The sequence below is a fragment of the Salvelinus fontinalis genome, chromosome 36, assembly GCF_029448725.1.
Source record: "Salvelinus fontinalis isolate EN_2023a chromosome 36, ASM2944872v1, whole genome shotgun sequence".
Taxonomy (NCBI): Eukaryota; Metazoa; Chordata; class Actinopteri; order Salmoniformes; family Salmonidae; genus Salvelinus; species Salvelinus fontinalis.
Genome location: NC_074700.1, coordinates 24,326,509 through 24,349,983, shown reverse-complemented (window position 1 = coordinate 24,349,983; position 23,475 = coordinate 24,326,509). Strand labels below are relative to the sequence as shown.

The 23,475-nt window shown below is 44.3% G+C and overlaps 1 long non-coding RNA gene across 9 annotated transcripts; it reads right to left on the bottom strand.

The window, feature by feature from the left end:
• Positions 1-1,940: 1,940 nt before the first annotated feature.
• On the bottom strand, positions 1,941-17,417 carry LOC129835502 (uncharacterized). 9 transcript variants are annotated; one of them, XR_008756422.1, is made up of 7 exons: positions 17,312-17,417; positions 16,948-17,058; positions 16,429-16,749; positions 15,874-15,991; positions 15,521-15,585; positions 13,867-14,018; positions 2,115-5,039 (listed from the first exon to the last, which is right to left on the bottom strand). It is a non-coding gene; the product is annotated as an uncharacterized LOC129835502 (long non-coding RNA). The 9 variants fall into 9 exon arrangements; XR_008756418.1 differs by having other exon boundaries at positions 1,941-5,039; positions 14,415-15,991; XR_008756420.1 differs by having other exon boundaries at positions 1,941-5,039; positions 13,867-15,585.
• Positions 17,418-23,475: the final 6,058 nt, after the last annotated feature.

The following is a 23,475-nucleotide window of genomic DNA, read 5'->3' as shown; positions in this document are numbered from 1 at the left end:
TGTCAAACTCAAATAAAAAAAAATCTACATTTATTCAAGGAGTTTATGAAATAAGTTTATTCAAGTAGTATTTTTCCATTTGCAAGTATTAAAAGTAATACATTGGAATTCTTCATTGGAAGAATGTATGTCTACTATATGTGAGAGAGCTCCAACGAATCATTCCAATGTAGTACTTTTAATAGGTACTTGCAAATGAAAAATATACTACTTGAATAAAATGGATTAAACTACTTGAAAAAACGTAGAAAAGCTTCTGATTGAGTTGGAACTGTCAGATAATTTCTGTACCACAGAAATATAACGGTAGTATAATGTATATAATGATATTGTGTATATTTGATGGTATTTAAGAAAAGGGAACAGAGGACACAGAGACATCGTTATGGTAGTTGGATTAGTCTGCTGGTTTGACGATGAAAAAGCGGCTTAATAACTCCGAGTAGCAGCTGTAGTGGTGTCGGTCAGGAGGAGAACGGCTGGGCTGTGAGCGAATCGGGAGCACTGCCAGTGAAGCCACCGAACACCTCCGCTATATGGGCTTTAGCTCTTTAAGGCTCTTCGGCCGAGAGTCTTTCACTTCCTCAGTGTCAGAAGGCTGCCCCAACTACGCGCTCTACACGACACCCACAGTACGCGCACTCCGCTGCCACCCCAACAACTCACAATGTGCAACCGGTGCGACTCCACACACTGCGCAGCCACCTGCACCTCCACTACCTACACTCCGCGGCGACAGGCATCTGATTTGTAAGACTCAAGAAGATGTACAATTTGTAGTTTTAGTCCCCATTGTTGTAGGTAAACCTGCTTACAATGGATCAAATTTTCAACTCAACTTCTAAATCTTAACTAAAAAACAAACTCCTGACAGTGAGGTGTACGTCTGTTGCAGAAAGAATGGACAGACTGTGCTGAATGTCACGGCAGGGAATATATCTTATGGCCCTCGGTTTGAGAACTGGGATTCTTGGTCCAACGATGCTTATAGACAGGGACACATTTCTCTCTCTCTCACTGACTTGAGCCGTTCTGATCAGGGGACATACCAGTGCCTCCTCGGCCCTGACAAACAGACGAGAGGAAATCCAGATTCTCTCACTCTCACTGTCACTACTAGAGAAAACTGTTCTGAGGACACAGGAACCCAGTTACCATGGATAAAGATAATTTTAGCATTTGCAGTAGTAGGGTGTGTGAGTTTTCTTACAGGCAGAATGTGGCCTCAGTGGTCCAGAATGAACTGTTTAGGATTTATCTTTCGTCGCATCCCCAGGGGATCACCATAGCCTTCAAAAGAGTCCCAACAGAGTTCTGATGGTCATAGTGATGAGTTACCATGTGTCCTGAGAGGGAGAAAGACACCAGAGAGGTGAATGGATCCTCTACCATCATAGAGATGGAGGAGTTACACTAGCCTGGTCCCAGACCTGTTTGTGTGTGTGTGTGTGTGTGTGTGTGTGTGTGTGTGTGTGTGTAGCCAAGCCATTAGATGTAGGACTAGTTTTTAAGATGATTATTGAATTAAAATAGAGTTTGAGAGTTTGTTGGGAACAACAGGATTTTTTTCTCTCATTTTGGTCAGTTAGTCATTACTTCAGTTTCTCCTGCTTTCATCTGCTGTAATTCATAATACTATCAATGTATAATGTGCCTGTTTGGTTCCTGCTGTATTTGTAATATTATTGATATCTGGAACTGATTACTGGTCATCCTGCAGATGTGAGAAGGATCAAATTAACACGGTGAAGGATTTCATGAAGTTAATGTATTTTCTATTATCACTTTTAAGACTAAGTTTTAAATATCATTTTGCCTTTTAAAATGAACGGTAGTTTATTATGAAATGTATGAATAAAATATTTGTTTCATTTAAACTATTCTAATGATTTTTCTTCCATTCTTTTGTAAAACATTAAAGTTGTCAAATCCATTTTACATTTGTATTCATTGTGTATCCAAGTTTAATTTTGGATTATATACTGAATTAACAGATCACAAAGGATCATTGGTAGTGCAGAATTCTATTCATGATTAATGTTCCACATCAAATGACAAATACAAACCTTCAATGTTGTTCTACAAGATCAGACACAAAACAACAAAACAAAACATTTGGGGTTTACAATATGTTTTAGGATGGATGTTTGACAAAGTACAATATAACTAAAAATATGATGGAATATTTGGAAAAATCTTAATGCAAGCATTTAACCTTTATTTAACTCGCCAAGTCAGTTTAGAACAAATTCTTATTTACAATGAAGACATACACTGGCCGAACCCGGGCAACACTGGGAAAATTGTGTACCGCCCATGGGACTCCCAATCACGGCCGGTTGTGATACAGCCTGGATTCAAACCAGGTGTCTGTAGTGAGACCTCTAGCGCTGAGATGCAGTGCCTTAGACCGCTGCGCCACTCGGGAGCCCAAATGTAGCATTGAAGTCCACAGATTCATAACATGGTAGTTTTCAATGCAACTAAGCTGCACACTCAGCTGAAAAAAACGGATAAAATGCATTAAAAATAATATATGAATTTGTCTTTTCTTTCAAAGGCAACAATAAAGGTGCTACTCTGTCGTTCATTTAGTACTTAACTTGTTGATGGAAGAGGGAAACATGACACATCCCTTTCATATACATTACATTCCCATGCAGCTCTACACTAGTCTGATCCCAGAACAGTTTGTGCTCTCATTATGAAGACATGACATCACAGTACCATTAAGGAGTTGGTAAGAGATCAGATAACTCTACACTAGCCTGATCCCAGAACAGTTTGTGCTCTCATTATGAAGACGTGACATCACAGTACCATTAAGGAGTTGGTAAGAGATCAGAAACAGACTGACACCCAGGATAACTCTACACTAGCCTGATCCCAGAACAGTTTGTGCTCTTGACAACTCCAAACTGACCCTGTAATTATTTATTTTAATTTTCTGTAAATTGACATCTATGACGGAAGCCTTTCCTTGGTGTGAAAATAGAGTCCAGGTGATAACAGGCTACACTGGTAACCAGCTTGGTTCCCAAGTTTCTAAACCATCCTTCAGATGTGAGGTAACCAGCTTGGTTCCCAAGTTTCTAATCCATCCTTCAGATGTGAGGTAACCAGCTTGGTTCCCAAGTTTCTAATCCATCCTTCAGATGTGAGGTAACCAGCTTGGTTCCCAAGTTTCTAATCCATCCTTCAGATGTGAGGTAACCAGCTTGGTTCCCAAGTTTCTAATCCATCCTTCAGATGTGAGGTAACCAGCTTGGTTCCCAAGTTTCTAATCCATCCTTCAGATGTGAGGTAACCAGCTTGGTTCCCAAGTTTCTAATCCATCCTTCAGATGTGAGGTAACCAGCTTGGTTCGCAAGTTTCTAATCCATCCTTCAGATGTGAGGTAACCAGCTTGGTTCCCAAGTTTCTAATCCATCCTTCAGATGTGAGATAACCAGCTTGGTTCCCAAGTTTCTAATCCATCCTTCAGATGTGAGGTAACCAGCTTGGTTCCCAAGTTTCTAATCCATCCTTCAGATGTGAGGTAACCAGCTTGGTTCCCAAGTTCCTAAACCATCCTTCAGATGTGAGGTAACCAGCTTGGTTCCCAAGTTCCTAAACCATCCTTCAGATGTGAGGTAACCAGCTTGGTTCCCAAGTTTCTAATCCATCCTTCAGATGTGAGGTAACCAGCTTGGTTCCCAAGTTCCTAAACCATCCTTCAGATGTGAGGTAACCAGCTTGGTTCCCAAGTTTCTAATCCATCCTTCAGATGTGAGGTACACAGCTAGGCCTAGAAAGTGAACTTGTACCAAACACTTTTTAACCTTTAACTAGGCAAGTCAGTTAAGAACAAATTCTTATTTTCAATGACGGCCTACGAACAGAACAACAGATTTTTGTCTTGTCAGCTCGGGGATTCGATTTTGGAACCTTTCGGTTACTAGTCTGACACTAACTACTATGCTACCCTGCAGCCCCTATTGGTTTAATAAGCAAACATATTTTTGTGATCCTCCAGAAATGTATTTCCCCAGAAGTCCATTTTCTAACCTGTGTTTGAAAGCTGTTAAATGGAGTGAATTATAACATACATACTTTCCCCTCCCTCCCCTCCCCCCGCCCCTACAGTACCAAGAGTTGATGAGTTATCCTGACTTCACTAGTCGGTGACACATGCATTATATTTTAAACTTTAACGCCATCTAGTGTATCTATTTTGACATCCTATGGGCTGGAACAGGTACTCTTTTTCCACCATAAGGGTACATAGCCCTTTTAGATGGGGTGCATTACAAAGGGACATAAAGAGTCAGATCCGACCACAAACTAGCAGCTGTTAATATTCAGCATCAATACAAAATCAAAGATTCACAGAATAAATAACTGCTTTAGTTGCCTTCCTTCACACTCTCCAGGACCGTAGCTACACATGAAGACACCGAGATCCGAGGTACTTTAAATGTAATATATATATATATATATATATATATATATACAGTACCAGTCAAAAGTTTTAGAACACCTACTCATTCAAGGGTTCTTCTTTATTTTTTTTTACTATTTTCTACATTTTTTAAATAATAGTGAAGACATCAACTCTAGAAAATAACAATCATGTAGTAACCAAAAAAGTGTTAAACAAATCAAATATATATTTTCTATTTGAGATTCTTCAAAGTAGCCAGCCTTTGCCTTGATGACAGCTTTGCACACTTTTAACATTTCATCAACCAGCTTCATGAGGTAGTCACCTGGAATGCATTTCAATTAACAGGTGTGCCATCTTAAATGTTAGAGCCAATTAGTTGTGTTGTGACAAGGTTGGGGGGATATACAGAAGGCAAGCAAGAAGGCATGGCAAGAACAGCTCAAAAAAGCAAAGAGAAATGACAGTCCATCATTACTTTAAGACACGAAGGTCAGTCAATATTGAACATTTCAAGATCTTTGAAAGTTTCTTCAAGTGCAGTTGCAAAACCATCAAGCGTTATGGTGAAATTGGCTCTCATGGACCGCCACAGGAATGGAAGACCCAGAGTTACCTGCAGAGGATAAGTTCATTAGAGTTACCAGCCTCAGAAATTGCAGCCCAAAAAAATGCTTCACAGAGTTCAAGTAACAGATACATCTCAACATCAACTGTTTAGAGGAGACTGAATCAGGGCTTCATGGTTGAATTGCTGCAAAGAAACCATTACTAAAGGACACCAATATAAAGAAGAGACTTGCTTGGGCCAAGAAACATGATCAATGGGCATTAGACCAGTGAAAATGTGTCATTTGGTCTGGAGTTCAAATTGGAGATTTTTGGTTCCAACAGCTGTGTCTTTGTGTATTTCCCACCCTAAAGCATAGGGGTGTTATGGTGTGGGGGTGCTTTGTAGGTGACACTGTCTGTGATTTATTCAATGTAGAAAATAGTAAAAATAAAGAAAAACCCTTCAATTAGTAGGTGTTCTAAAACGTTTGACCGGTAGTGTTTACAGTTGAAGTCGGAAGTTTACATACACCTTCGACAAATACATTTAAACTCAGTTTTTCGCAATTCCTGACATTTAATCCTAGTAAAAATTCCCTGTCTTAGGTCAGTTACATTACACACTAATACGTTTCACAAATATAATGTAAACGAATGTAGTTAATTAACCCTGTTATTGGACGTGTAAATGTAACTGGTAAAGTAGTATAGTAACAGCTTGGTCTGGTAGATATTCAGTGGTAGAGAGGCAGCGGTAGCTTGGCATGTGTAGGCTACGTTTCGCTTGGTATGCTTGGTCCTGGTTAGATAACTTTGTGTCTACTAACCGAGACTCTGACAATGCAGATGACAGTCCATTTCATAACAGAATAAAGACTGAAGATACCACAGCCACCGCATCACATGGAATTCTGCCTAACCAGCCGATAGCAGCTCTGATCATCTATGCCACGACAAGAGCAGAACCTTCTGGACGGATTAAACAAGGAAGTGAAAGACGCTCGTCCGTCGAGCCAAAACGAGGTCCACCCCAGATAGCAGAGCTGCTCAGCAGCTTCACCTGCCGCTGACTGTCGTCTCCTCACACAGCCCAGACGTTATTCTCCCGTCCGGCAACACTACAACTGCCAGTTGAAATCAAACCATTTTCAGCGTCAAACCAGCAGACTAATCCTTCTACCATTACCCATATCAAATCAAATCAAATCAAATTTATTAGTCACATACACATGGTTAGCAGATGTTAATGCGAGTGTAGCGAAATGCTTGTGCTTCTAGTTCCGACAATGCAGTAGTAACAACAAGTAATCTAACCTAACAATTCCGCAACTACTACCTTATACACGCAAGTGTAAAGGGATAAAGAATATGTACATAAAGATATATGAATGAGTGATGGTACAGAACGGCATAGGCAAGGTGCAGTAGATGGTATAGAGTACGGTATATACCTATGAGATGAGTACTGTAGGGTATGTAAACATAAAGTGGCATAGTTTAAAGTGGCTAGTGGTCCATGTATTACATAAGATGGCAAGATGCAGTAGATGATATAGAGTACAGTATATACATATACATAAGAGATGTGTAATGTAGGGTATGTAAACATTATATTAGGTGGCATTGTTTAAAGTGGCTGGTGGTACATTTTTACATAATTTCCATCAATTCCCATTTTTAAGGTGGCTGGAGCTGAGTCAGTTTGTTGGCAGCGGCCGCTAAATGTTAGTGGTGGCTGTTTAACAGTCTGATGGCCTTGAGATAGAAGCTGTTTTTCAGTCTCTCGGTCCCTGCTTGGATGCACCTGTACTGACCTCGCCTTCTGGATGATAGCGGGGTGAACAGGCAGTGGCTCGGGTGGTTGTTGTCCTTGATGATCTTTATGGCCTTCCTGTGACATCGGGTGGTGTAGGTGTACTGGAGGGCAGGTAGTTTGCCCCGGGTGATGCGTTCTGCCGACCTCACTACCCTCTGGAGAGCCTTACGGTTGTGTGCGGAGCAGTTGCCGTACCAGGCGGTGATACAGCCCGACAGGATGCTCTCGATTGTGCATCTGTAGAAGTTTGTGAGTGCTTTTGGTGACAAGCCGAATTTCTTCAGCCTCCTGAGGTTGAAGAGGCGCTGCTGCGCCTTCTTCACAACGCTGTCTGTGTGGGTGGACCAATTCAGTTTGTCCGTGATGTGTACACCGAGGAACTTAAAACTTTCCACCTTCTCCACTACTGACCCGTCGATGTGGATAGGGGGGAGCTCCCTCTGCTGTTTCCTGAAGTCCACAATCATCTCCTTTGTTTTGTTGACGTTGAGTGTGAGGTTATTTTCCTGACACCACACTCCGAGGGCCCTCACCTCCTCCCTGTAGGCCGTCTCGTCGTTGTTGGTAATCAAGCCTACCACTGTAGTGTCGTCCGCAAACTTGATGATTGAGTTGGAGGCGTGCATGGCCACGCAGTCGTGGGTGAACAGGGAGTACAGGAGAGGGCTCAGAACGCACCCTTGTGGGGCCCCAGTGTTGAGGATCAGCGGGGTGGAGATGTTGTTACCTACCCTCACCACCTGGGGGCGGCCCGTCAGGAAGTCCAGGACCCAGTTGCACAGGGCGGGGTCGAGGCCCAGGGTCTCGAGCTTGATGACGAGTTTGGAGGGTACTATGGTGTTAAATGCTGAGCTGTAGTCGATGAACAGCATTCTCACATAGGTATTCCTCTTGTCCAGATGGGTTAGGGCAGTGTGCAGTGTGGTTGGGATTGCGGCGTCTGTGGACCTATTGGGTCGGTAAGCAAATTGGAGTGGGTCTATCTATCAACCATGTCCTCAGTGTCCTTTTCTCATAAATCATAATATCGCTGCCTACACTATCATTTTATACATTATACCATTATATTCCTGTGGTACATAAATTATCTGAAAGTTATTTTAAGTTTGTTCTAGTAGTTAATAAAATTTGATTAAAGTAGAATAATTCCCATTTGCGAGTATTAACAGTAATACATACACTGGATTTCTTCGTCGGAAATCTCTCTCAAATAGTACATAGCACATACAGGTATACAGTAAAGAAGTCATGAACAACAATTAAAATTGCAGAGGGGTAAGATTATAATAACACTACAGTCATAAATGCTAAAGTGTTAAAAACAGCAGTCAGATTAAAGCTATTCTTGACCCTGGTAGTGGAGGTGCTGCTGTCCTTCCTCCACACAGTAAGCCTGTCCGACTGTCCTGTACCTCCCTCTGGATGGCAGCCGTGGCAGAGTAGAGAGAGAAACCGATGAAGTGTGTAAGACATGCTGGTGGCTGGTAGCGGAGTCGAGTAGAGAGGAGAGAGAGATCTTGGATCCACAGAGCGATAGCAGTACAGAATATTCCCTTTACTCAATATCTGACGGTCCATAGACTAGAGGGAAAGAGAGATGGTGAGAGACTGGTCCGTTCAGAGAACAGGGGGAAAACAGGCTCACGGGATCTCCTCCATATCTCTTTACAACATTATGCGTTTCCAACCAGTAGCGGGGTAAGTCTGGGTGAAAATGATAGTGTCAACAAATCAGATGCCTGTCGCCGCGGAGTGTAGGTAGTGGAGGTGTAGGTGGCTGCGCAGTGTGTGGAGTCGCACCGGTTGCACATTGTGAGTAGTTGGGGTGGCAGCGGAGTGCGCGTAATGTGGGTGTCGTGTAGAGCGCGTAGTTGGGGCAGCCTTCTGACACTGAGGAAGTGAAAGACTCTCGGCCGAAGAGCCTTAAAGAGCTAAAGCCCATATAGCGGAGGTGTTCGGCGGCTTCACTGGCAGTGCTCCCGATACGCTCACAACCCAGCAGTTCTCCTTCTGACCGACCGTTCTCCTCCTGGACATGGGAGGAAATTCTGGACGGTAAAGGACCCTGGGCAGAGCCAGAGGAGTGTCGCCGCCCCAAAGCGGAACTGGAGGCAGCAAAAGCGGAGGCAGCATTATGAGGCGCTAGCAAGGCAGAGCGGCTGGAAGCCCGAGAGGCTCACCCAAAAATGTATTGGGGGGTGGCTAAAGGGGAGTGTGGCGACGTCAGGTAGGAGACCTGCGCCAACTTCCCGGGCTTACCGTGGAAAGCGAGAGTACGGGCAGACATCGTGTTGTGCTGAAGAGCGCACGGAGTCTCCTGTGCGTGTGCTTAGCCCGGTGTGGTACATTCCAGCTCCACGTATCGGCCGGGCTAGAGTGGTGCATCGAGCCAGGTGCCATGAAGCCGGCTCATCTGGTCTCCAGTGCGTCTCCTCGGGCCGGTGTACATGGCACCAGTCTTACGTATGGTGTCCCCGGTTCGCCAGCACAGCCCAGTGCGGGCTATTCCACCTCGCCTCACTGGCCTGGCTACGGGGAGCATTAAACCAGGTAAGGTTGGGCAGGCTCGGTGCTTAAGAGCTCCTGTAAGCCTTCACGGTCCGGTATACCCGGCGCCGTCTTCACGGTACGGTATACCCGGCGCCACCTTCCCGCCCCAGCCCAGTACCACCAGTGCCTACACCACGCACCAGGCTTCCTGTGCGTGTTCAGAACTCTGTCCCTCCTCCACGCACTCTCCCTATGGTGCGTGTCTCCAGCCCAGTACCTCCAGTGCCGGTACCACGCACCATGCCTACTGTGCGGCTCAGCAGGTCAGAGTCGGCTGCCTGCCCAGCGCCGTCTGAGCTGCCTGCCTGCCCAGCGCCGTCTGAGATTTACTGGCGGGACCAGTAAATCTGTTCACAATGCGGACACAGTGGACTGATAAGACCATGTGTAGATGCATTTCTAAAAATGTGGGCACAATCAGAATGTGGACAAGATCAGGACAAAGGACGCATGTTCACGCCAAAGTATTTTGTTTTATGTTTTTCTTCCTTTTGTTTGGTCTGCTGTTGTTAAGTTAGATTATTGATTGTTTGTTAGTTTCTACAATTGTAAGCCTATGTATGTTTCATGTATAATTATTGTTATTATTAAAGTAGAGGAGTTAGTTCAGGCAAGCAACATTTCAACACATTCTTTTCACATATCCTGTGTAGGAGTTTATTTATAAACTGGGTGGTTCCAGCCCTGAATGCTGATTGTCTGAAAGCCTTGGTATATCAGTATGACCAAACATTTATTGACATTTAATGACTGTATGACAAAACATTTATTTTTACTGCTTTAATTACATTGGTTACCGGTTTATAATAGCAATAAGGCACCTCAGGGGTTTGTGGTATGGCCAATATACCACGGCTAAGGGCTGTATCCAGGCACTCCGCATTGCGTCATGCATAAGAACAGCCCTTAGCCGTGGTATATCGCCATATACCACACCTCCTCCGGACTTATTGCTTAAATATACATGCTCACCTCTGCCAATTGGAAACTGTTGTCCACTTGTCTGTCCCATTTCCTTAATATGTTCTATTTCTCATTAGCAATCAACACCCATACCCCCACACTACAACCCTCCAACCTTCCTCCTGTTGCTGCCCAAGAACTGTCTGATACAGTTGCCCCCCAGGAGACCAGCTGCACCCCCATCCTCAACCAAGTTGAACCACCAATAACCTCCACCGCCCAGGAGACCAGCTGCACCCCCATCCTCAACCAAGTTGAACCACCAATAACCTCCACCGCCCAGGAGACCAGCTGCACCCCCATCCTCAACCAAGTTGAACCACCAATAACCTCCACCGCCCAGGAGACCAGCTGCACCCCCATCCTCAACCAAGTTGAACCACCAATAACCTCCACCGCCCAGGAGACCAGCTACACCCCCATCCTCAACCAAGTTGAACCACCAATAACCCCCACCGCCCAGGAGACCAGCTACACCCCCATCCTCAACCAAGTTGAACCACCAATAACCTCCACCGCCCAGGAGACCAGCTGCACCCCCATCCTCAACCAAGTTGAACCACCAATAACCTCCACCGCCCAGGAGACCAGCTACACCCCCATCCTCAACCAAGTTGAACCACCAATAACCCCCACCGCCCAGGAGACCAGCTACACCCCCATCCTCAACCAAGTTGAACCACCAATAACCCCCACCGCCCAGGAGACCAGCTACACCCAAACCAAAGAAGACGAGGAGAAAGTCCTGTCACCCTCAAAAAACCCTCACACTCGCTGAGCATGACACAGTCAACCCCATCCAACCCCACCCAACCCATCCTACCCCATCCAACCCATCCTACCCCATCCTACCCCATCCTACCCATCCTACCCCATTCTACCCCATTCTACCCCATCCAACCCATCCTACCCCATCCAACCCATCCTACCCCACCCTACCCCATCCAACCCATCCTACCCCATCCAACCCATCCTACCCCATCCAACCCATCCTACCCCATTCTACCCCATCCTACCCCATCCAACCCCATCCTACCCCATCCAACCCCATCCTACCCCATCCAACCCATCCTATCCCACCCAACCCCGAACAAGGAAAAGGAAATATGACTACATGCAAAAAGGTCAATCAGTATCTAACTTATATGGTTTATTCATAAATGTTACTGATGTCAATAACTTCATTTATGTTTTTAATAAATGTATAAAACAATTCCAGTGATTGACGGTCCCCTACTTTTCAGGAGGCAGGTATACTGTACACTCTTAGAAAGAAGGGTTCCAAAAGGGTTCTTCAGCTGTCCCCAAAGGAGAACCCTTTTGGTTCCAGGTAGAACTCTATTGGGTTCAATGTAGAACCCTTTGTCTTAAGGGTTCTACATGGAACCAAAAGGGTTCTACATGGAACCAAAAGGGTTCTACCCGGAACCAAAAGGGGTTCTCCTATGGTGACAGCCAAAGAACCATTTCTAAGAGTGTAGTCTAAGGCTAGGCATAGATGGAAAATGAATAATGCAATTGACTGTCCCGTTAACTTTATTCATGTTCTGGTGGGTGGTGATTAAATAAATACATGCATGTATTGTTTCAGAGTGTCCAGTGCATCCGGGGCAAACGATTTTCCCTATTCTCAAGATTCTTGCCAATAGAACTTCAAAGGTTGTCAATCTGCAGAACATTGACATTCCTTCGACTGTTTTTACAGGCTAATCCAAGTGCAACACCAATTGTAGTTAACTTGCAGTGCATAGACCTTGTAGTTAAAGTGGCAATATGTAACTTTCCGAGTGGACCGACCAAATTCACATAGAAATGTTAGTTACAGATCATCATTCTACCTGAAAGCAAGTCTAAGAAGCAGTAGATCTGTTCTACAGTGTGCGTTATTTCTATGCTTCCCGTTCTTAAGTTTTGTTATTGAGTCTTTTACTTTGGTTTTGTGTGATATTAGCTACCATGACATTGTGGAGCGATTTCTGCAAACAAGCAAGATTTCTGGCTCTCACAGACCTGTAACTTCGTCTTTAAGAGGCTCCTCTGTCCTCCACTCATTACCTGTATTAATGGCACCTGTTTGAGTTATCAGTATAAAAGACACATGTCCACAACCTCAAACAGTCACACTCCAAACTCCACTATGGCCAAGACCAAAGAGCTGTCAAAGGACACCAGAAACAAAATTGTAGACCTGCACCAGGCTGGGAAGACTGAATCTGCAATAGGTAAGCAGCTTGGTTTGAAGAAATCAACTGTGGGAGCAATTATTAGGAAATGGAAGACATACAAGACCACTGATAATCTCCCTCGATCTGGGGCTCCACGCAAGATCTCACCCCGTGGGGTCAAAATGATCACAAGAACGGTGATCAAAAATCCCAGAACCACACGGGGGGACCTAGTGAATGACCTGCAGAGAGCTGGGACCAAAGTAACAAAGCCTACCATCAGTAACACACTACGCCGCCAGGGACTCAAATCCTGCAGTGCCAGACGTGTCCCCCTGCTTAAGCCAGTACATGTCCAGGCCTGTCTGAAGTTTGCTAGAGAGCATTTGAATGATCCAGAAGAAGATTGGGAGAATGTCATATGGTCAGATGAAACCAAAAAATAACTTTTTGGTAAAAACTCAACTCGTCTTGTTTGGAGGACAAAGAATGCTGAGTTGCATCCAAAGAACACCATACCTACTGTGAAGCATGGGGGTGGAAACATCATGCTTTGGGGCTGTTTTTCTGCAAAGGGACCAGGATGACTGATCCGTGTAAAGGAAAGAATGAATGGGGCCATGTATCGTGAGATTGAGTGAAAAACTCCTTCAATCACTCCTTCCAAGGGCATTGAAGATGAAACGTGGCTGGGTCTTTCAGCATGACAATGATCCCAAACACACCGCCCGGGCAACGAAGGAGTGGCTTCGTAAGAAGCATTTCAAGGTCCTGGAGTGGCCTAGCCAGTCTCCAGATCTCAACCCCATAGAAAATCTTTGGAGGGAGTTGAAAGTCCATGTTGCCCAGCAACAGCCCCAAAACATCACTGCTCTAGAGGAGATCTGCATGGAGGAATGGGCCAAAATACCAGCAACAGTGTGTGAAAAAGACTTACAGAAAACGTTTGACCTCTGTCATTGCCAACAAAGGGTATATAACAAAGTATTGAGATAAACTTTTGTTATTGACCAAATACTTATTTTCCACCATAATTTGCAAATAAATTCATTAAAAATCCTACAATGTGATTTTCTGGATTTTTTTCCCTCATTTTGTCTGTCATAGTTGATGTGTACCTATGATGAAAATGACAGGCCTCTGTCATCTTTTTAAGTGGGAGAACTTGCACAATTGGTGGCTGACTAAATACTTTTTTGCCCCACTGTACATAAGGAATTGTTGACTTAAAAGCCCATGACCAATGTACCATCAGGATGCAAATGATTACTTGAAGACAAGGATAACATTGTTTAGTTTTTTATTAACTAAACTAATAAGCACAGCAACCTCGTTTGGATTGTTTAAATGATATAGAGTACGGTGTTATTTGATCAATTACGAATAGTTTTACATACCTATATTTGAATCGATACAGCTTCTTGTTCCCGTCCACTGACACATGCCAGGGGAACAGGGGGAACATATCGCAGACCTGATCAATTTCAGAGCGGCAGTACGTCCACTCAAAGAAGCTTTTTTGAAAAGTGTCCGCACAGATCATTCCGTTCTGGTAAGGGAAAAATACATATGCGAAATATATGAAATAACTTACAACAATAGTATAAACAAAACATACTATAATTCACTATGGCTGACTGGATTTGAGTTAAAGCAGGGCCAGTGCATAGTGTTGACAGCAAAGCAGGTGAAAGCCAATGCAAAAGTAGGACGAGTATTTATGTTGTAAAGAGCAGGAAATATTGGATGCAAGAGGGGCACAGATAAGGGGCATGGCAGGACAGTGGTGCAGGAGGCTAACACATACTATAGCAAGAGACCTGAAGTTTTAACGTAGTTGTAGTACAGGAAATACATTTTGTTACAATACTTTGTGTAACATGACTTTAACATATTGTTGACCTGAAGTCATACATTGGTAAAGCTGAGTATAATTGATTGTTACCCTGCTAAAGAAGTCAGTTCGCTGCTCCAGAATCCGCATAAACGCCAGACGGGACATTCCTGGGGCTGACACTTTCAGCTCCTCAAAAGAGCTGAACACATCTACCTGGTATATGGTGTCACGGTTGACAGTGGCAGGCCAGTACCCATTCTTTATCAGATCTGCCAAGTTTGCTGTCCAGGTGCTAAGACAAGTTGTGCAGGTCAGCACAGGCACTGTGACATCGTAGCGACCTTGAGGATTTTTTTTTAGTCTGAATTCATGTTGTTTTACATTGCATTGCTACATCACTGTTTAGTTCTTGTGGATATTGCACATACTATTTATTCCCATGAGGGTTATATGTTTCCACATTACATTTACATTTAAGTCATTTAGCAGACGCTCTTATCCAGAGCGACTTACAAATTGGTGCATTCACCTAATGACATCCAGTGGAACAGCCACTTTACAATAGTGCCTGACAAGCACCATCCATGTTGGCCATTTGCTGGTGCGGTTGGCCCTGGGTTCCTCCTAATGCAAGACAATGCTAGACCTCATGTGGCTGGAGTGTGTCAGCAGTTCCTGCAAGAGGAAGGCATTGATGCTTTGGACTGGCCCGCTCGTTCCCCAGACCTGAATCCAATTGAGCACATCTGGGACATCATGTCTCGCTCTATCCACCAACGCCACATTGCACCAAAGACTGTCCAGGAGTTGGCGGATGCTTTAGTCCAGGTCTGGGAGGAGATCCCTCAGGAGACCATCCGCCACCTCATCAGGAGCATGCCCAGGCGTTGTAGGGAGGTCATACAGGCACGTGGAGGCCACACACACTCCTGAGCCTCATGTTGACTTGTTTTAAGGACATTACATCAAAGTTGGATCAGCCTATAGTGTGGTTTTCCACTTTAATTTTGAGTGTGACTCCAAATCCAGACCGCCATGGGTTGATAAATTTGATTTCCATTGATAATTTTTGTGTGATTTTGTTGTCAGCACATTCAACTATGTAAAGAAAAAAGTATTTAATAAGAATAGTTCATTCATTCAGATCTAGGATGTGTTATTTTAGTGTTCCCTTTATTTTTTTGAGCAGTGTATATTCAATCGCTCATCAATACCTGATTCTTCCTCCTCAGTGACTGGCCCAAAATGTTGCACTAGTCTGACTCTTGATGTACTGGCCCTTGGAGTTGAAAAAAATTGTAATAAAAAGGTTTTTAATTCTAAAGATTTGCTGGAATTCTGAATCTCCTTTCGTCAAATATGTATTTTCATCAGAGACAGACAACAGTTAGAGAAAGGGAAAGGTGGGATCAGACCTGCATGTAATATATTATGTGCTGTGGGTAGATGGTACTAGACCGGATGGCACGGCAACAAATGTTCGATATGCTATGATACAGTATGTTTGAAAGGAAAAAGTCACATCAGGGACCAATAAAATTAAACACCTAGACGGGATGAAACTTACCAACAGAAGTGGATGTAGTTGTCTTCCTGGTTTGAGAAACAATCTGTCCTCTCTCATCCCTTTGTCTCCATCTGAACCTAATCCCTGGAGGCTTGTTTGTCTTCTTCTTCTTCTTTTCCTAAAAAGTGCATTTCAATTATCATGGCTGGCCCACTAATAAAAGTCTCCCACAAACATGGCTTGCTTGTGCACATATGGAGCACAAGCAATCATTTTATTTTCACGTTAAGGTTAAGTGATTTGTCAGCTGAGGAAAGGCACCTGCAGTAGACCCACGTTCTGGCTCACTCACACTGCTAACATGTGTAGAAGTTCACAAGGATGCTAACAAGTGCACTCTTGTGCCTCATGCTCAATGGGCAACATCATTGATGCCCGTGTTCAGGTCATATCACGGAGTCTACGTTTAAATTCACATTGTGCCATGTGGGGTCTACTTTGACAAACAAAAAGCAATGATAAATCATAACGCTGTGGTGCTGGGGTTGTGTTGGGAATACTTGCGCACGTATGGGAGGGGTTACATTACCGGTAATGTACGACTTGTTACATTACCCGTTCTAGGTTGAGCTCCTCAGCCAGCCTTTTGCCTCGTTAATGGCCTCATCCAGTTGGGCTTGTGGGTCCTTCTCTCGGTTGAGCTCCTCAGCAAGGTGTTCTGCCTTTTTAATAGCCTCGTCCAGTTGGTCTTGGGGGTCCTCAGAGGCCGTACCATCTCAAAAGAAACATAAAGAGACAACTTCCAATCCTAGCGGATTCCTTCACTTGTAACCTCCCGTCTATGAGAAAAGCTGCATGTCAGTGTTTTACTATGTCTTGCACGTCACTAAAGGTCTTCATCCTCCTCCACACGCAGGCTGACTGATCTACAAATCACTTTGCATAACAAATACATATGTATTACTTTTACTTGCAGACCAGTCAGTCTGTCACCATTTACCAACAATGCATTATCTGTCTGTCACTTTATTTTTCATGTTGTTCTATGACATGTGTGCAACTCCAGTCCTTAAAGGCTAGTGTCTACAAGTTTCGATCAATTTAGATCATTGACTAGTTAGGACCTTCTCTCACCTGATTGTCTTAACAGGATTTCAACTCCTTAACGCCACCCCTAGGGTCCCTCTCTCCTTCTTCCAAGGAGACGTCACAAGATGAATACAGATTGAGTGGCAATGTGTATTTCTTTGAAGATGCAAAGAGGAAAAAGGGGAATATATAGCCTAATCTTTAGGTGGCTAATATAATAAGTGAGAATGATATCCAAATATATGCAATGCAACAAAAATATCAACATTCTGTTGTGTATGCAACTTTCTTTATTCACCTTAGTAACGTAACCTTCCTTACTGGTTTAACACGTTTTTTAAACCAAACAGTTTAACAAACGTGTATGTATGCTGTATTTCTATCAACAAGGGACGAACTGGCGACCTACCTGTTATCTGTCCAGGGTCTAGACATCTGGTGTGAGCGAAAAATCTATAAACAACAAATGTCACATGACCGGATGAGGTAACCATTCTTGTTCTTCTTGTAACTTTCCGCAAGGCTAGAAGCTTTCCGGTGTTTTGCTGCCAGTCACAGGTCGACGCAGGTATTGCACTTGATTTATCGTTATCGTAACCGTAGGTGCAGCCAAGTTGGAATTGAAAGCTTTCTAGCTATTTCGTACTGACGGTAATTTTAACACAAGAAAGTTTCTAGTGAAAAGGGTGCTTACACTCAGAGCCATGATTTTACACTCAGCCAGCTCTAGTACAATTCCACCCTAGCCTTAATACGGGTTAACGTTTTCGTCATTTTGGTTGGCCAACTAAATTTAAGACTACAATGACAACATACATTTCCCAAAATGTTATACGAAAAAAAAACATGTTTTGGTATTGATGGACAATGGTAAGGCTGCTATTGTATTTTCAGTTACATTCTGGTCAATAAAAATTGTTTACACGTTTGTGTTTTGTAAGAAATACATGGAACTACAACAGAATAAAACACCATTAGCCATCATGCATTGCTTACATTCATTCTATACGGAAAAGTCTGTTCAGAAAAATCGAAAACAGTACATATAGGCATACTGTTTTAATAGGGATTAAATAAAGACAATTAAATAAAGACAAAATATCTATATATTCATAACGTAAATAAATAAATAATGAAATACAGGCTAATACGTCTATGGTTGTTGCAAAGGCTTGTGTGTCGCCTACTGGTTAAATTCGTGTCTTTTCGCACGGATTGAACCACACAAAAACGCACGAAATCTGCTGAAATACATTTTGTACATATATGCGCGAATTGAATGTGAGGTTGGGCTGTAATGGCAGATAAATAGAGCAATTAAGTTACAAACAGGCCCATTATGCAGTAATAAGAATTCCTAGTAAACATTATCTTCTGGTCATTTTGGTAATACATGTTAAATATTAAATTAGCTGAAAGTATTGCAAAGTAAAAGGCACATAGTTTAAAACACACTCCAGTGCTGCAGGACATGCTGGTGCTCTAATGTTCCTGAGGGGATGTGTTTTCTTGGTCTTGGATCTACAGAGTGACAGCCTTACAGAATATCCCCTTTATATCTGATGGTCCTATACCCCCACCCTGTAGGTTTGTGTTGGCTGACCATGTCAGGAGAGATGTTTATGCCAGTCCACCAGCTCCATGACAGCAATGTGATTATCTCCTGCTTCCTAAAATCAGCTCCAGGTTGTTTCCACTGTACCTCACTGTTAGACATTGCACTTATTGTCTGTCTATAGGCTGTCTCGACATTGTTAGTCTCAGAATGAATTTTGAGGAATCCTTTTTTTATTGTTGTGAAGATGGAACGTTCTGCATGAACAGCCTGGTCTCACGTACAATATGTAAAAAATAAAAAAGCTAAAATGTATGAAATGTTGCAAATTATAGCTAGGTCTCTAATGTTAGCTAGCTGACTAACTTTAGCTAGACTAGGGGTTAGGGTTAAATTTACATTTAGGAGTTAGGTTTAAGGTTTGGGTTACCTAAAAGGGTTAAGTTTAAGTTAAGTAGGAAGGGTTAGCTAACATGCTAAGTAGTTGCAAAGAAGAGGAAAAGTAGTAAGTAGTTGCTAATCAGTTGAAAAGTTGTCCACAATGAGATTCAAACTCGCAACCCTTGGTTTGCTAGAAGTTCCCGTTATATGCCCGTCCATCCACCCTGACCAACAACTCTATTTTCCTTCTTGCCTTGAGTAACCATGTGTCTTATGTAACCATACCAAACGTAACATATCATACTAACTTGAATGTCCCAGATTTATATTTACTATGTTATATCTAGTCTATTTCCCAAAATTCATAACATATAACACGAATTACAATTCGTAAAATACCTTACAAAATGGGTGATGGACTTCCACAAATGAATACATACCATATGAAACAGAACATAAACGTCACATATCATATTAAATGGAGTGTCTCGGATTTATGAATAGAATAATACAAAATGCTCTGAGACCAGGTTGCAATGAAAGATGTACTTTATTATTGTCAATGACTTGGCACACAACAATTCATCTTCCCATGGATAAGGCCTGTTAGACGTGATACCAATTCTGAGACTTGGTTTTTGAAACTGATAATAAAAATAATAATAATAATAATCAAAAGCATGACTATTATAAGGCCCATCACCACCACACACACATTGTCAGAGTGCTTTTCTTGCACAGGGACAGTGACTGAGAGAGTGACAGCATCTGGAATTCCCCTCTTTTTAGAGCCAAAGAAACACTGGTAATTCCCCTGATCAGAAATCTGTAAGTTGTTGATGGTGAGGGACATGTCTCCCTGTCTGTAAGCATCGTTGGACACCGACACCCTGTTCTCAAACCCAGGGTCGTAGGTATTATTCCCTGCCGTGACATTCAGCACAGTCTGTCCATCCTTTTCCCAATAGAAGTGTACCTCACTGTCAGGAGTTTGTTTTTCAGTTAAGCCGTGGCAAGTAAGTGTGGCATTATCTCCAACATGAGCAGATATTTTATTGGGGATCAAAACTTCTAGTTCTACATCCTGTAAAACTTTGTTGTTGCAGACACACTCATAGTAACGCATGTCATTGTATTCAGCTGGGGAGATGGTGAGAGAGAAGTTTTCATTCTGGAGTTCAACCCTGTTCTCATATCCCTCTCCTGTAGTTAAAACCTCTAGATCGAGTTTAGCCACCATCTTCTTGTTATCATAACGCCTCCACTCAAGACTACCGTGACACGATCCAGAGCAGGGGAGTGAAATGGAACCGTTCAAAATCACGGTTTTAGTTATAATAGTGGAATATGAGGACGACATTGCATTGAGACGGACAAGCAGGAACACAGCAAGTGTTACCTTCCAACGCATCGTTAGATAGTACTAGTACTGAGCCAGTAGTATTGTTCGATAGTACTAGTATTATTGTAAATATTGTAGTATATATTGTCAGCGGTGAGCTAGCTACCTACAGTGCACATAATCAATTTCAATTTCGCTCCAATAGGCGGAGGCTTTTACAACTTTCCGTTTCGGCCTCAGCAATCTCCAACTGTACAGAGTATATATTGTAGAATAAAGCAGAATATATTGTCAGCGGGGAGTTAGCTGCCCACTTGGCACCGACATCAATATCAGTAGTAGTCTCAGAGCAGTACCAACATATGTATCGTTACCCGTAACCGTATCTTTATCCAGTTAGATTCAGATCCAATATGCCTATGCTTTCGCAACTTTCTGTTTTTGTGCTCAGCAATCTCCAACTGTACAGAGTATATATTATCGTATATAGCAGTATATATCGTCAGTGGCGAGTTAGCTGCCCACTTGGCACCGAGATCAGTAATAGTATCAAAAGCAGTATCTGTATAAATATATGTATCGTTACCCGTAACCGTATCTTTTATCCAGTGAAATTTCGATGGAGTAGGCCGATGCTTTCGCAACTTCCCATTTCGTTCTCAGCAATCTCCAACTGTACAGAGTATATATTGTCGTATATAGTGTACAGAGTATATATAAATATATATATATGTAAAAATAGACCCGACCTGGATTTAACCAACATCTCAACTACCCTGCTTTTCCACTGGGTGGAGCTCATTACCCAGTATTATATAGAATGTGAGACTGGGTCTCTCTATTCTCACCATACATCAAGGGGTGTGGGAGGTTTTCTGTCTGGTTAATGGGTGCTGTTTTTTCATCCTTTTTCTATTACTACAGGAAACTACCAGGTGATATATACTCTCTGGCTACTAGGCTAACTCTGAATGAAATACACTAAAGTACATCTTTTTGGGATGAAAACTCAGGGGAGCCGTGACCTGAGCACAACCCTGTCCTGGATTCACTAGCAGGTCTACTGCTACTGTCCTGGGTGCCCAGCAGAGCTACTGCTACTGTCCTGGATGCCCAGCAGGGTTACTGCTACTGTCCTGGATGCCCAGCAGGGTTACTGCTACTGTCCTGGATGCCCAGCAGAGCTACTGCTACCGTCCTGGATGCCCAACAGGGTTACTGCTACCGCCCTGGATGCCCAGCAGGGTTACCGATACTGTCCTGGATGCCCAGCAGGGATACTGCTACTGTCCTGAATGACCAGTAGGGTTACTGCTACTGTCCTGTATGACCAGTAGGGTTACTGCTACAGTCCCTGGATGCACAGCAGGCCTAATGCTACTGTCCTGGATGCCCAGCAGGGTTACTGCTACTGTCCTGGATGCCCAGCAGGGTTACTGCTACTGTCCTGGATGCCCAGCAGGCCTATCGCTACTGCCCTGGATGCCCAGCAGGGTTACTGCTATTGTTCTGGATGCCCAGCACGGTTACTGCTACTGTTCTGGATGCCCAGCAGGGATACTGCTACTGTCCTGGATGCCCAGCAGGCCTACTGCTACTGTCCAGGATGCCCTGCAGGGTTACTGCTACTGTCCTGGATGCCCAGCAGGCCTACTGCTACTGTCCTGGATGCCCAGCAGGATTACTGCTACTGTCCTGGATGCCCAGCAGGGTTACTGCTACTGTCCTGGATGCCCAGCAGGCCTACTGCTACTGTCCTGGATGCCCAGCAGGGTTACTGCTACTGTCCTGGATAACCAGCAGGCCTACTGCTACTGTCCTGGATGCCCATAAGGGTTACTGCTACTGTCCTGGATGCCCAGCAGGGTTACTGCTACTGTCCTGGATGCCCTGCAGGGTTACTGTAACTGTCCTGGATGCCCAGCAGGGTTACTGCTACTGTCCTGGATGCCCAGCAGGGTTACTGCTACTGTCCTGGATGCCCAGCAGGACTATTGCTACTGTCCTGGATACCCAGCAGGGTTACTGCTACTGTCCTGGATGCCCAGCAGCGCTATTACTACTGCCCTGGATGCCCAGCAGGGTTACTGCTACTGTCCTGGATGCCCAGCAGGGTTACTGCTACTGTCCTGGATGCCCAGCAGGGTTACTGCTACTGTCCTGGATGACCAGCAGGGTTACTGCTACTGTCCTGGATGCCCAGCAGGGTTACTGCTACTGTCCTGGATGCCCAGCAGGGTTACTGCTACTGTCCTGGATGCCCAGCAGGGTTACTGCTACTGTCCTGGATGACCAGCAGGGTTACTGCTACTGTCCTGGGTGACCAGCAGGCCTACTGCTACTGTCCTGGGTGCCCAGCAGGCCTACTGCTACTATCCTGGATAACCAACAAGGTTACTGCTACTGTCCTGGATGCCCTGCAGGGTTACTGCTACTGTCCTGGATGCCCTGCAGGGTTACTGCTACTGTCCTGGATGCCCAGCAGGGTTACTGCTACTGTCCTGGATGCCCAGCGGGCTTACTGCCACTGTCTTGGATGCCCAGCAGGGTTACTGCTACTGTCCTGGATGCCCAGCAGGGTTACTGCTACTGTCCTGGATGCCCACCGGGCTTACTGCCACTGTCTTGGATGCCCAGCAGGGTTACTGCTACTGTCCTGGATGCCCAGCAGGCCTACTGCTACTGTCCTGGATGCCCGGCAGGGTTACTGCTACTGTCCTGGATGACCAGCAGGGTTACTGCTACTGTCCTGGATGACCAGCAGGCCTACTGCTACTGTCCTGGATGCCCAGCAGGCCTACTGCTACTATCCTGGATGCCCAACAGGGTTACTGCTACTGTCCTGGATGCCCAGCAGGGTTACTGCTACTGTCCAGGATGCCCTGCAGGGTTACTGCTAATGTCCTGGATGCCCAGCAGGCCTACTGCTACTGTCCTGGATGCCCAGCAGGCCTACTGCTACTGCCCTGGATGCCCAGCAGGGTTACTGATACTGTCCTGGATGCCCAGCAGGCCTACTGCTACTGTCCTGGATGCCCAGCAGGGTTACTGCTACTGTCCTGGATGCCCAGCAGGGTTACTATTACTGTCCTGGATGCCCAGCAGGGTTACTGCTACTGTCCTGGATGCCCAGCAGGGTTACTGCTACTGTCCTGGATGCCCAGCAGGGTTACTGCTACTGTCCTGGATGCCAGGCAGGGTTACTGCTACTGTTCTAGATGCCCAGCATGGTTACTGCTACTGCCCTGGATGCCCAGCAGGGTTACTGCTACTGTTCTGGATGCCCATCAGGGTT